Source organism: Teleopsis dalmanni, chromosome X, assembly GCF_002237135.1.
Source record: "Teleopsis dalmanni isolate 2A chromosome X, ASM223713v2, whole genome shotgun sequence".
Taxonomy (NCBI): Eukaryota; Metazoa; Arthropoda; class Insecta; order Diptera; family Diopsidae; genus Teleopsis; species Teleopsis dalmanni.
Genome location: NC_051848.1, coordinates 81,918,555 through 81,931,988, shown reverse-complemented (window position 1 = coordinate 81,931,988; position 13,434 = coordinate 81,918,555).

Sequence of the window (13,434 nt, the reverse complement as noted above, 5' to 3'; positions counted from 1 at the left end):
TTTAGGTAACTTATTATTGTTATTAAATAAAAATATATGTAACGTATATAAGTGACGTGAAGTTAATTCTTTTGGTCCATAACGATACTGAATAATGTAGCGATAGATGCCATATGTAGAATTGTAGTAGAATGTGAACGGCTTTCACAAATTAGTGAAGTGTTTTAAAGCTTCATTCTTATCACATCTTTTCACATATGGTCAGCAGCTACCAGCTCGATGTCTGAGCAATGCACATTTTTGTCAGTTTCTGACAGATAAATCGATTTACCCTCATTCACCGCAAAGCTCATTTTTGCAGATTCCGTTTCGCTATCACATCAGGCTTGGCGCTTCCACAGAAGCAATGTCGTCGGCGGAAGCAATGAGCTAGACACATTCGTGAAATATTTTTACATTACGATAAACATCTACCCTGCTCAGGTCACTTACACAATGAAATTAAAAGAATCACTTGATTAGGGATCGTCTTGTCTGAAGCCTCGCATAGTTCAAAAGATTCAAAGAGACTTGATCCTACCTCGACGGAACTACGGATACTGCTCAACGTTATTTTGTAGAGTCGAATTAACTATGTAGGAATACCGAGTTCAGACATTGCGGCGGAAACGCCCAATGGACCTATCGAAATCTGCTTTATAATCATCAAAAAGTTAATGAATGTCGATGTTGTGTTCGTGGGATTTTTTCACAGTTTCCCACAATGTGTATGTCTGGTCAATAGTGGGGCGTCCAGGTCGAAACCGCTATAATGAGACCCAATCAGTTAGTAGGCATAAGGCTTCAACCTTTCACATACTACAGTTGATAAACCTTTTACGTGTCAGGCATTTGACTAATCTCGCGATAGTTAACGCAAATCGTAGGGTTGTCTTTTTTTTCAACAGGACATAAGGTACTGAGAATCCAATCGTTGGGTATACTTTCATTCAAACATTTCATAATATCAGCATTAACTTCATAACTTCATAATTTTAAATTATAAAGAAATTATTTAGACAAAAATAAATAGAGGACATAGCAGTATCTTTATGTTTCAGCTAACAGAAATATGATTTTTCTTTATATATTATGTATATCATGTTCATGTATATTAATCACGTTACGTACACTTTTATATATAATACCGAATGTACATACTATTCAGACATATAACTACCAGACTAATCAGATCCCTACTGAAAACGATTACTCGAACATATGGAAAATTGCACTCACTTCTAAACTGATGGACACATCACTATGTGGGCTAGACACAAACCAGCACAATTGTGTCGGAACGCACAATTTGCCAGCAAATGGAAACGTAATCATTTTATTTGTCAAATGTGCACAAGAAGCACAGGCGAGTTTAACTGCAGTTTCAGTTGAATATTGTTTAACAATGCAAAAGATACAAATAAATGGTCAAACATTAGTGTGCGCTCTGTGTGCTGCCCTGCATGCGGAATGGGAAAATAGTGCATTTTAATCTCGCTTATTGTATTTCGATGGAGTCGATAAACATTTTGGTCGATTGGCTGTTCGATCAAATGACATAAAATGGAAGTGCACAGAGGGTAATGTGGCAGTGCACATTACGGTCCCTTATGTCCTGCACATAAATGCATCGATGTTAGCACACGTGCTCAGGCATGTGTGCGCACATTTGCACAAGATGAGTTCAATGTGCTGCGATGTCAGCGCCAATGGGCCGTGCAAAATGTTAGGAATTTATGTTGCTTGGTTATGCAAATGTTGCTGAATACTTCCAGTCGTGTATTAACAAATCAAGTAGGATTAATTTTGTGTGTAGAGAAATTTTCGAATTTAATTTTAATCACTCACTTGAGATACGAAACACCTTATATCAGATACGCTTGTGTTTGCATTTTTGCTGTATAACAATTAACACTTGAAAAAGTTCATTCAGTTGCTTAAAACAATAATAGGATTATGAGTCTGGGAACCGTGACTAACTAGTTTTGTTGAAATTCAGTTTTTGGTTTAGTTTTGTCTTGAACGTTTTCTATATCGTCCATGTCAAATGATTACGTAGTATTTCTTAGCGGTTTGATTTTCATGTTTGCAACACTTTTTTGTAGTTGCCATTTAGGCTGAGTTTTATTTGGAGTGTTTTGTGACTTCTACGTGAATAGACTTTAGTTTGCTTAATTGACTGATGTAAGAATAGGAATAGCAATAAATGGGGTACTAGCTCTTTACGAAGCGGAGCACTGCGACCATGATTAATCTTTTGTGTTGCAACAGACCCTAACCAAACAGAAGACATGCCACCTTCCGAATGAAAGCCAGAATGTCGGCCGTTGAGGATCTCCCAATGTCAGAGGGGGAGAGTAGTTCTCTATCCAAGGACCTCCTCCTAGCCCAGATCAAAGCTGGGCACTCACAGAGAATGCGAATGAAAGTCTCGTCTGCTTTCAAGCAAAATCGACAATCTATCTCTTCGAACAGACCCATTTTGTTAAGATGATAACGGGTCACCATGCAGTCCATGGTGACCCGTTAGCAATCCCATCAGCAATCTCAACTCTGTTCTGCTAAAGGAGGATACCTTACAATAATCCTAGGGATGAACCAGCTCTTTAGCCAGTCGGTTACCTGGAATGTCGTGCCAGTAGCGACTTCTCTCGACTTAAAACTATTTATCAATCAGAGACCTAATTGTAGACCGACTTAATCTACAATATGGCAAATCCTGCGTGATCAGCGTATCATAGCAATCTAATAGAAACTTTGAGAAAAACATACAAGAAGATAATGCTTTGATTACTGCTTGACTGTATGAGTTTTAAAGTTGATTTGAGCGCAGACCACGATGGCGCAAACCTTTGCTTGAAAGACAGTGGGCCATATACCCAGCGCGAGCGAGATTCTAGTGTTAAAACCAAATATTCCTTCATTAATTCCTTCTTTGGTTTTTAAACTGTCGGTGTACCATGAAAGCACTTTTGGTTCTACTCCAGGAGTGCTATGGATTTCTCAGTCCAATTCATCGGGAATGAGAACTTCGAATTTTCTACCGAAGCGAAGTTCCATGCTCATGCGATTTGTTCTATCGACAATCTCTATGCCAGGAACTAATCTGCAGATAGAGTTTTGACTGTCGAGACTTCTGTGCATGTTCATAACAGGGCAGCTGTCTTTTAAACAAAGACACGCAGAGGGGTGGATGAGACACACTATGGACTCCAGTGCTGTTGTGGGACAAGTTTGAATAGTTTCCATAATAGCAATATATACGAGTTTTTGCAGTTTATTGCATTTGAGTATTGCAGCATTTCATTGTGTCTTATTTCACCAAGTAAGACTTCGCTTCTGTTTGAACATAAACACCTAAATATGGTATATTAATTTTTTCTTAAACATTGTTGTATATTATTGTATAAGTTTTAAAATTAAATTGTAGCAAAATATTCAAAGGTTTTCTTATTTTAAGATTTGAAGTCATTTTTTTAAATTTCAACTTTTTATTTTTTTTAAGTTCTTAGAAAAGAATTCAATGTCTTATGCACGACTTTGTATTTTTTGACTTGCGGAGAAATATTAAAGATTAAGCAGATGCTGTGGCTTGTGCCAGATAAACACACAGACAGGCGGGCAGACGGACAGACGAACAGACAGACTAACTAAAAGAAAACTGCAAAAAGTCCTTTAATATTAATTTTATTGATTAAGTATTTTTTCGAAGTGTCCAGTCTGCCATAAAAATTATGATAAAAAATGGCGAAAAAAGAAGCAAAACGGTTATTATTTCTGGCCTTCCGTTAACGCTTAACTGCCAAGGCTGTCAATTTATCATCTCTGGTCAGGCATTATCTCTTTATTTATTTATGATATTTTGTTCTGTGTTTATTATGTGCTTCGTTTTCTTGTGTTCTGTTTTCGTTATTTTATTTCACTGTATCCAATTTATAAAATCTCCCACTGTGCATATAAAGTTTTTGACAGCTTTTGACGCGCTGCTGTTGAAGTTGTTAACAACTTTTAAACAACAACAATATTGATCCTTTATCCTTACTGTAGTATTCAGTTTTATTATTAATATAATTTTTTATGATTTGTATGTTTGCTTTTATTAATTTAATGTATTAAATAAAGTCGATGCTAGCAACAGATTAGTTTTTGGATAAACTTAATTTTTTTCAATTAATTTTGCCATTGGAAGTGACAAAGTTATCTATTATTAAATCTTAAAATTTATTTAATAATATAACAAATATTATATTAGGTTGTTCGGAAAGTAATTTCGATTTTGTAATTGTAATATGTATTTTTTTACACCCAACTTAACAGTTAAGCCGTATAATTTTTATATGCTTTGAGAGCTCATATAGCAAGGCTTGTGTGTGAAAAATTCCAATTAATGCTACGCAGTAGTTTCTGGTTGGGGCCCTTTTAAATGTGGAGAGCAATAAGCAGCATATTCGACATATCTTACTGTTTTACTACAGAAAGGGTAAAAATGCTGTTCAAGCCAGAAAGAAATTGAACGATGGGTATGGAGAAGGTGTGTTGACAGTACGCCAGTGCCAGAAGATGTTGAAGATGCACCACGTTCGGGAAGGCCGGTTGAAGCTGATGAAGACGCGATAAAGGCATTAGCTGATGCGAACCGGCGAATAACAACACGTGAGTTCAACATTGAGGTTAAATTTATAAAATTCTAGAGTTTATGACCACTTGAAAGGCCTGGGATTATCCTCGAAGCTCGAAATCTGCGTTATAATACGAAAACTGTCTTTCATTTCCACAAAAAAAAAACGAAATTACAATATAAATAGAATTCTTTGTACTAATATACACTGCTTTCAACTTTTCTTAAACTAAGTAAAGATTTCAGCAATTTTGAATAATTTTCTTACATTGAAGGGTGTGTATACTAAATAAAAAAAGATTACATGACTTTTTTATTTCATAAAACCAAAATTGAATAAAAACAAAAAATTGCTTTAATCCAATATAATCGCTTTCACAGCTGTTTACTACAAATTGCTCGGATAGTAAGGTACTATACCTTCTGCTCAAAAAGTATCCGTTTGTTGTAGTTTGTTGTTTGTCAACTACTCCTTAAGTAAAAGACCTTTTTTAAAAAATTTTATTTGTAATGTTCGTACACCCTTTCTTGACTTATGGTACGTATTTGAGCGCCATCTGTCAATTAGTTTGTTTACAGCAGCTGTTAATGTGAGACTACCTCAAGTGCATTTAGCGATTTTTACTATGGAAATCTCTTGTTTTAAGCAATTTTTTGTCCAAACACGGCACCACTGTTATCGCTTAGGCACCATATTCGCCAGATCTGGATCCGTGCGACTTTTTCCTGTTCCCGAAAATCAAATTCGCTGAAAGAACTAAAAGCCATATTTGCACGGGCCTACGAAAAGTGTATGGCAGATTGGGTTAAGCGTTGGCATATGTGTATCGCTTCAGAAGGAGCATATTTTGAAGGAGATAAAAACAATTTGGAATAAAATTTTAATTTGTGTGTTTTATTTACAAAATCCGATTACTTTTTGAGCAGAAGGTAGTTTCAATATATAAATTTTTATTTCAAATGCTTAATGTGTTATAATTCCCAGGAATATGAAATGAAATATTTAGACATACTGCAATCATAATTTATATGTGCGATAACTTTTTTGTTTTAGATGATAAGTTTATTTCCTTGTCGGATATTTATTTTTAGCTGAACATGAACGTATCTATTGCCTTCTATGGACATTAAACAAAAATAATGTTATTGCTATATATAAAAATTAATATTTTACGGTAATGTACTCGTACGTGTATAATAAATTTTATAACTAATCTATGTTGAACTCCTCTGGTATATAAAAAGATCATAACTACTTTATTATATAAATTGCATTGAATTGTGGCACAAAAACTAAAACGATTTTTGCAATAAACATGAGAAAAATAATAAACTTTAAATGCGGATGTCTATAAAAATAAAAAAAAATTCATATTTTTCTAATTTAATATTCTTCTTCTCTTATCCTCTTCTCCCATTGGAGCATAGAGCCTTCTCTAACCTAACTAAATATAACATATATATAAAGTCAAACTACAATTTGCGGTTATAAAGAATAAGTTAGTAGACAAAGAATGTGAGTTTCATATATTCATATTTTATTTTATTTAATAAAAAAAGTATAAAACTAAAGATAATATTAATATTAGTAGAAATGAAGTACTAGAAGTACTAACTTCTCACAATGTTTATGAAAGTTGTTACCATAATATGCGAATATATGTTTATAACCAAAATGAAAGAAGTTATGCAGAATATTCATAATAAAAATAAAATTATTATATATTTGTAGTAATAAAACTTTTAACTCTCACAAACTCTTACAAACAAAGTATAAAAGATTCCAATTAAATGTATTCTTATTTTGTAGATACACATCCAGATACACAGTCACTAATGCTGCGTTCGTAGCTATAATGTTATTTATACTTTCTGGCTTGTGACTAGGTAAAGTAACTCTTTCTATATAATCAAACCCCTTCAAAGGCTTAAATAATTTTAAATTTCACTGTACACCCTTATAATAATGTAGATATCACCGCCGTATGCGTCTAGCTATAAGGGATATGAGAGCAAAGCATAGTGGACTATGCCTTGTTTTTATGAAACTAAAAGGCTTGAATAATATTTGTCTAATCTGTTTGATATGTTTCGAATACAAATTCTCTCTGGACATTACCAGAGACATTAAATATATAGGTCTCAAGATAAATATATGAAAAGCTTGGTTACATCGAAAGTTTTAATCAAATTCAAATCTAAAAAACACCTCACTACCAATAAGAGTAAAACATATACACAAGAGGCGAGTACAGTGGAATGCCTTCAATATATAATGCAGAGAAATAAGTAATTAAGTTGGCGAGAATAGGACATGTATTTATACATACAACTCTAAGGTGAAACCTATTTTAATTCAAAGTGCTGCAGCGCGAGTTAAAAATGCAAATCAAAAATGATTTTGATGCTTTTTGATTCATATCTGAAGAAATTCATAGCAAAAATTTGAAACCAATGAGAACAAGCCAGGGGGATTGGAATGACTACATTGCAACAGCATCTATAGACCGATTCATCAGCATTGCTTTAAACTTGAGACCTAGCGAAATACGTGCACCGGATAGATCATCCAAACATAAGAATTATACTTTATAATTCATACCATATATACTATATACTATACTATATACACTATATAGTTAAGTAATGAAAAACTGGCTGTCTGAAGTCTGTCTGTGTTAAATCGGATGGTAGTAATGAAGCACTAATATTATCACTACGTGATGTTCAAACGTGATACGCTCATATAACTTATTTATTCCTAACATAATTAAGTTATTAACGCCTTAAACCTTTAATTAATAAATGCATTTCTTTAAACTAAATTGACAAGTTTTGTATTCTCTATTGAAATAACATTTTTATTCTAAACAGCAATTCTTAAAACTATTTCTGTTGTGTCAGATAAAAAATATTAGAAAAAAGTCTTATACGGCGTTTGCATTGGCCGAAAATGGCTCATTTTGGTCAAAAATCGAAAATGAGTATCGAATGGCTCATTCTTGCATATAAAATTTCAAGCACAAAAATGAGCAATTTTCTCACATTCTGTATGAATGACGTTCGGATGCATTCCACATACGTTCCAAATGCAAAGGAATCCATTGAACATACCCTAAATGAAAGCTCTTCATGGCATTTTGACAGTTTGAAAAAGCTGTTTTTAACATATTTCAAAAAAAGGTAAACAAATGTTTGGTGGTTGCATTTTCTTTGAAAACGATGCACTGCTTTTTAGAACTTTTACTTCCCAAAAAGTAATTAATCGAAGTTAAAAATATGTTTTAAGTTTCTAATGTAAGGTTTGAAGGCATATTTAACCTTCATGCAACATTTTTTTGGCACAGGCCAAAAATCAAATCCACATGCAAGTTGAAAAATCAGCTGTTGAAATGAGAACAAATGAAATAGAACGAATGTAAACACTTTCAAATGGCTCATTCAAAATGAGCCATTTTCGGCCAATGTAAACGCCATATTAGACGAGAATGTTTAGTTTTTTATGTAATAACAATATTTCAATATAAAATCTTCATTTTAAACTCAAATCGAGTTTGCAGTGAATGTTTCAAAATTATTAAAAAAACTCACATGTCAATGGAAACATTAAAAAAATTTCATTGGAATATAATTTGTTGAATAGTAAATAAGAGTTTCGCTTCAAATTGTAAAGAAGTTGGAGGACACTTTAATAATAATACTAACTATGGGATAGTGATACAGATATTTTAAGATAAAATGGTTAGATTAAAAATTATCTTAAAACGTGCAACAGTTCAAATACAAATGTTAATAGTCCAGAGTTTGCATACACTAGTTGTACGAGTACGATCAGTTCATGCCATAATTACTATATCTCAGAAAAATACAGTGGGTATGTTAAGAAACAAAAAAAAAAAAAAAAAAAAAAAAGGTATTCGTGAAAATTGCCCAACAGCCGGTACTGCGGCCAGCAGAGACCTATTGTACCAGTTGTTAAGAAACAAATATGTGACTTAAAAATTAATAAAAAATCTATTATAAAGGACATGAAGTAACAACGAGGATTGCGATTTGACATTCAAACATCCAACTCTACAAAAAAGGAAAACCAAAAAAATACTTTAAGGTGATTTAAATGCTGTCAGCAATTCACTTACTTTGTTAGGTACCACCTATTCAACTTTTAACTAGATTTAACATTTCACCTTTTTCAACAAAAGCTTATGCTGGCATAATTGTATATTATGTTTATTTGTAGACAATATGGCAGAAATTAAAAATTCTAATCTAGAATTTCCAAATTTGAATTAATATAAAGCTGAAATACACTCGAAAGATTCATTGATAACGAAAAAAAAATTTCGAAATCTACAAAGAAGGGTGCCTTAAATGCCTTAAACGTTATTATAAGCACTTTCACTTCTCCGATGGAATAGGTATGTATAATTTGGTTTTTATTTACTATTTTATTAATTAATAAATCGGATTCCTTTTCTATATTAGAGAGCACCAATATCTTATTCAATCTTCAATCTGGAATACAATTTAGTCAACATTCCAACTTATATTTTTTTTAAGGTAAGGAAAATAATTTTTGAGATAATATAAAATAAATTAAAATAAGTAACTCCAACAATATCGACAATTAACTGAGTTCAAAAATTTAAAGAATAGCGCTTGATTGATAAAATTTAACTTTAAATTTGATTCCCTTAGTGAAAATCAGAAAAGAATTTATATTGACCAAATCTACAAGGAAGGGTGCCTTAAATGCCTTAAATGCCTTAAATGCCTTAAATGTTATTATAAACACTTTCACTTCTCCGATCGAATAGGTATGTATAATTTGGTTTTTATTTACTATTTTATTATTTAATAAATCGGATTCTTTTTCTATATTAGAGAGTACCAATATCTTATTCAATCTTCAATCTGGAATACAATTTAGTCAACATTCCAACTTATATTTTTTTTTAAGGTAAGGAAAATAGTTTTTGAAATAAAGTAAAATAAATTAAAATAAGTAACTCCAACAATATCGACAATTAACTGAGTTCAAAAATTTAAAGAATAGCGCTTTGATTGATAAATTTTAACTTTAAATTTAATTCCCTTAGTGAAAATCAGAAAGGAATTTATATTGACCAAATCTACAAGGAAGGGTGCCTTAAATGCCTTAAATGTCTTAAATGTTATTATAAAAACTGTCACTTCTCCGATCGAATAGGTATGTATAATTTGGTTTTTATTTACTATTTGATTAATTAATAAATCGGATTCTTTTTCTATATTAGAGAGTACCAATATCTTATTCAATCTTCAATCTGGAATACAATTTAGTCAACATTCCAACTTATATTTTTTTAAGGTAAGGAAAATAGTTTTTGAAATAAAGTAAAATAAATTAAAATAAGTAACTCCAACAATATCGACAATTAACTGAGTTCAAAAATTTAAAGAATAGCGCTTTGATTGATAAATTTTAACTTTAAATTTGATTCCATTAGTGAAAATCAGAAAGGAATTTATATTGACCAAATCTACAAGGGAGGGTGCCTTAAATGCCTTAAATGTCTTAAATGTTATTATAAACACTTTCACTTCTCCGATCGAATAGGTATGAATAATTTGGTTTTTATTTACTATTTTATTAATTAATAAATCGGATTCTTTTTCTATATTAGAGAGTACCAATATCCTATTCAATCTGGAGTACAATTTAGTCAACATTCCAACTTATATTTTTTTTAAGGTAAGGAAAATAGTTTTTGAAATAAAGTAAAATAAATTAAAATAAGTAACTCCAACAATATCGACAATTAACTGAGTTCAAAAATTTAAAGAATAGCGCTTTGATTGATAAATTTTAACTTTAAATTTGATTCCATTAGTGAAAATCAGAAAGGAATTTATATTGACCAAATCTACAAGGAAGGGTGCCTTAAATGCCTTAAATGTCTTAAATGTTATTATAAACACTTTCACTTCTCCGATCGAATAGGTATGTATAATTTGGTTTTTATTTACTATTTTATTAATTAATAAATCGGATTCTTTTTCTATATTAGAAAGTACCAATATCTTATTCAATCTTGGAATACAATTTAGTCAACATTCCAACTTATATTTTTTTTAAGGTAAGGAAAATAGTTTTTGAAATAAAGTAAAATAAATTAAAATAAGTAACTCCAACAATATCGACAATTAACTGAGTTCAAAAATTTAAAGAATAGCGCTTTGATTGATAAATTTTAACTTTAAATTTGATTCCATTAGTGAAAATCAGAAAGGAATTTATATTCACCAAATCTACAAGGAAGGGTGCCTTAAATGCCTTAAATGTCTTAAATGTTATTATAAACACTTTCACTTCTCCGATCGAATAGGTATGTATAATTTGGTTTTTATTTACTATTTTATTAATTAATAAATCGGATTCTTTTTCTATATTAGAGAGTACCAATATCTTATTCAATCTTCAATCTGGAATACAATTTAGTCAACATTCCAACTTATATTTTTTTAAGGTAAGGAAAATAATTTTTGAGATAATATAAAATAAATTAAAATAAGTAACTTCAACAATATCGACAATTAACTGAGTTCAAAAATTTATAGAATAGCGCTTGATTGATAAATTTTAACTTTAAATTTGATTCCCTTAGTTAAAATCAGAAAAGAATTTATATTGACCAAACCTACAAGGAAGGGTGCCTTAAATGACTTAAATGCCTTAAATGCCTTAAATGTTATTATAAACACTTTCACTTCTCCGATCGAATAGGTATGTATAATTTGGTTTTTATTTACTATTTTATTATTTAATAAATCGGATTCTTTTTCTATATTAGAGAGTACCAATATCTTATTCAATCTGGAATACAATTTAGTCAACATTCCAACTTATATTTTTTTTAAGGTAAGAAAAATTATTTTTGAAATAAAGTAAAATAAATTAAAATAAGTAACTCCAACAATATCGACAATTAACTGAGTTCAAAAATTTAAAGAATAGCGCTTTGATTGATAAATTTTAACTTTAAATTTGATTCTCTTAGTGAAAATCAGAAAGGAATTTATATTGACCAAATCTACAAGGAAGGGTGCCTTAAATGCCTTAAATGTCTTAAATGTTATTATAAACACTTTCACTTCTCCGATCGAATAGGTATGAATAATTTGGTTTTTATTTACTATTTGATTAATTAATAAATCGGATTCTTTTTCTATATTAGAGAGTACCAATATCTTATTCAATCTTCAATCTGGAATACAATTTAGTCAACATTCCAACTTATATTTTTTTAAGGTAAGGAAAATAGTTTTTGAAATAAAGTAAAATAAATTAAAATAAGTAACTCCAACAATATCGACAATTAACTGAGTTCAAAAATTTAAAGAATAGCGCTTTGATTGATAAATTTTAACTTTAAATTTGATTCCATTAGTGAAAATCAGAAAGGAATTTATATTGACCAAATCTACAAGGGAGGGTGCCTTAAATGCCTTAAATGTCTTAAATGTTATTATAAACACTTTCACTTCTCCGATCGAATAGGTATGAATAATTTGGTTTTTATTTACTATTTTATTAATTAATAAATTGGATTCTTTTTCTATATTAGAGAGTACCAATATCTTATTCAATATGGAATACAATTTAGTCAACATTCCAACTTATATTTTTTTTAAGGTAAGGAAAATAGTTTTTGAAATAAAGTAAAATAAATTAAAATAAGTAACTCCAACAATATCGACAATTAACTGAGTTCAAAAATTTAAAGAATAGCGCTTTGATTGATAAATTTTAACTTTAAATTTGATTCCATTAGTGAAAATCAGAAAGGAATTTATATTGACCAAATCTACAAGGAAGGGTGCCTTAAATGCCTTAAATGTCTTAAATGTTATTATAAACACTTTCACTTCTCCGATCGAATAGGTATGTATAATTTGGTTTTTATTTACTATTTTATTAATTAATAAATCGGATTCTTTTTCTATATTAGAAAGTACCAATATCTTATTCAATCTGGAATACAATTTAGTCAACATTCCAACTTATATTTTTTTTAAGGTAAGGAAAATAGTTTTTGAAATAAAGTAAAATAAATTAAAATAAGTAACTCCAACAATATCGACAATTAACTGAGTTCAAAAATTTAAAGAATAGCGCTTTGATTGATAAATTTTAACTTTAAATTTGATTCCATTAGTGAAAATCAGAAAGGAATTTATATTCACCAAATCTACAAGGAAGGGTGCCTTAAATGCCTTAAATGTCTTAAATGTTATTATAAACACTTTCACTTCTCCGATCGAATAGGTATGTATAATTTGGTTTTTATTTACTATTTTATTAATTAATAAATCGGATTCTTTTTCTATATTAGAGAGTACCAATATCTTATTCAATCTTCAATCTGGAATACAATTTAGTCAACATTCCAACTTATATTTTTTTAAGGTAAGGAAAATAATTTTTGAGATAATATAAAATAAATTAAAATAAGTAACTTCAACAATATCGACAATTAACTGAGTTCAAAAATTTATAGAATAGCGCTTGATTGATAAATTTTAACTTTAAATTTGATTCCCTTAGTTAAAATCAGAAAAGAATTTATATTGACCAAATCTACAAGGAAGGGTGCCTTAAATGCCTTAAATGTCTTAAATGTTATTATAAAAACTTTCACTTCTCCGATCGAATAGGTATGTATAATTTGGTTTTTATTTACTATTTTATTATTTAATAAATCGGATTCTTTTTCTATATTAGAGAGTACCAATATCTTATTCAATCTGGAATACAATTTAGTCAACATTCCAACTTATATTTTTTTTAAGGTAAG